This window comes from Aotus nancymaae, unplaced genomic scaffold (genome assembly GCF_030222135.1).
Source record: "Aotus nancymaae isolate 86718 unplaced genomic scaffold, 86718_ANA_hifiasm-v0.15.2.pri h1tg000033l, whole genome shotgun sequence".
Lineage (NCBI taxonomy): Eukaryota > Metazoa > Chordata > Mammalia > Primates > Aotidae > Aotus > Aotus nancymaae.
The window spans coordinates 51,019,528-51,021,957 of NW_026988447.1; positions in this window are offsets into that span (position 1 = coordinate 51,019,528).

The following is a 2,430-nucleotide window of genomic DNA, read 5'->3' on the forward strand; positions in this document are numbered from 1 at the left end:
AGACATACAAATAAGAGCTGGTACCATTTCTACTGAAATTATTCCCAAAAAAAATGAGGAGGAGGGACTCATGAGTGGGCTCATTCTATTAAGACAGCCTCATCCTGATACCAAAACCTGGCAGAGACACAGCAAAAAAAGAAAAGAAAACTTTATGCCAGTTTCTTTGCTGAACACTGATGCAAAAATTCTCAACAAAATATTTGCAAACCAAATCCAGCAGCACATCAGAAAGCTCATTCAACATGATCAAGTTGATTTCTTCCTCAGGATATAAGGTTAGGTCAACATATGCAAATCAATAAATGTGATTCATCACATAAACAGAACTAAAGACAAAAACCACATGATAATAGAAGCAAAAAGGCTTTTGATAAAATTCAAAATTTCTTCATGTTAAAAACTTTCAGTAAACTAGGTATTGAAGGAGCATACCTCAATAAAAGCCAGCCAGGAAGTCAATATTATACCGAATGGGCAAAACCTGGAAGCATTCCTCTTGAAAACTGGCACAAGCCAAGGATGCCCTCCCATACCACTTCTATTCAACATAGTTTAGGAAGTCTTGGCCAGAGCAATCAGTTAAGAGAAAGAAATAAAGGGCATCTGAATAGGAAGGGAGGAAGTCAAACCATACCTGTTTGTAAATGACATAATCCTATATCTAGAAAACCCCATAGTCTTGGCCCAAAAGCTCCTTCAACTGATAAATGACTTCAACAAAATTTCAGAAAACAAAATCAATGTACAAAAATTACTAGCATTCCTATACACCACCAACAGCCAAGCTGAGAGCCAAATCAGAAAGGTATTACCATTCACAGTTGCCACAAAAAGAATTAAATACCTAGGAATATAGCAAACCAGGGAAGTGAAAGATTCCACAATGAGAATTACAAAACACTGCTCAAAGAAATCAGTGATGACACAAATAAATGGAAAAACATTCCATGCTCATTGATAGGAATCAATGTTATTAAAATGGCCATAACTGCTCAAAGCAATTTACAGATTCAGTGCTATTTTTATTCTTTGCAGAACTAGAGAAAACTATCTTAAAATTTACATGAAACCAAAAAGGAGCTCAAATAGCCAAGGCAATCCTAAGCAAAAAGAACAATGCTGGAGGCATCACATTACCTGACTTCAAACTTTACTACAAGGCTACAGTAGCCAGAACAGCATGGTACCAGTACAAAAGCAGACACATAGATCAATGGAACAGAATAGAGAGCCCAGAAACAAGGCTGCACACCTACAACTATATAATCTTTGACAAAACTGACAAAAACAATCAGGAAAAGACTCCCTTTTCAATAAATGGTTCTGGGATAACTGGCTGGCCATATGCAGAAGATTGAAATTGAACCCTTTCCTTACACTATAGTTAAAAAAAAAAAAAAAAAACCTCAAGATGGATTAAAGACTTAAGTGTAAAACTCAAGACTATAAAACTCTGAAAAACGCCGGGCGCGGTGGCTCACGACTATAATCCCAGCACTTTGGGAGGCCGAGGCGGGTGGATAACGAGGTCAAGAGATCGAGACCATCCTGGTCAACATGGTGAAACCCCGTCTCTACTAAAAATACAAAAATTAGCTGGGCATGGTGGCGCATGCCTGTAATCCCAGCTACTTAGGAGGCTAAGGCAGGAGAATTGCTTGAACCCAGGAGGCGGAGGTTGCAGTGAGCCTAGATCGCGCCATTGCACTCCAGCCTCGATAACAAGAGCGAAACTCCATCTCAAAAAAAGAAAAGAAGAAAAAAAACCTCTGGAAAACAACCTAGGCAATAGCACCCTGGACATAGGAATGGGCAAAGATTTCATGATAATGACATCAAAAGCAATTGCAACAAAAAAATTGACAAATGGGATCTAGTTAAACTTAAGAGATCTACACAGCAAATGAAACTCAACAGAGTAAGAAGATCACCTACAGAATGGGAGAAAATATTTGCTAACTATGCATCTGAAAAGGTCCAATTCCAGCATCTACAAGGAACTTAAATTTACAAGAGTAAAACAACCCCATTAAACACTGGACAAAGGATATGAGCAGAAACCTTTGAAAATAAGACATACATGCAGTCAACAAGCATATTTTAAAAAGCTCAATATCACTGATCATTAGAGAAATGAGAATTAAAACCACAACGAGATCCCATCTCATGCCGGTCAATATGGTTATTATTAAAAAGTCAAAAAATAATGGAGGCTGGTGAGGTTGCAAAGAAAAAGGGAACATTTTTACATTGTTGGAAGGAGTGTAAATTAGCTTAACCATTGTGGAAAGCAGTATACTGATTCCTCAAAGAGCTAAAAGCAGAACTACCATTCAGCCTAGCAATTCCATTGTTGGGCATATACTCAGAGGAACATAAATAATTCCACCATAAAAAAAATGCACACAAATGTTGACTGCAGCACTA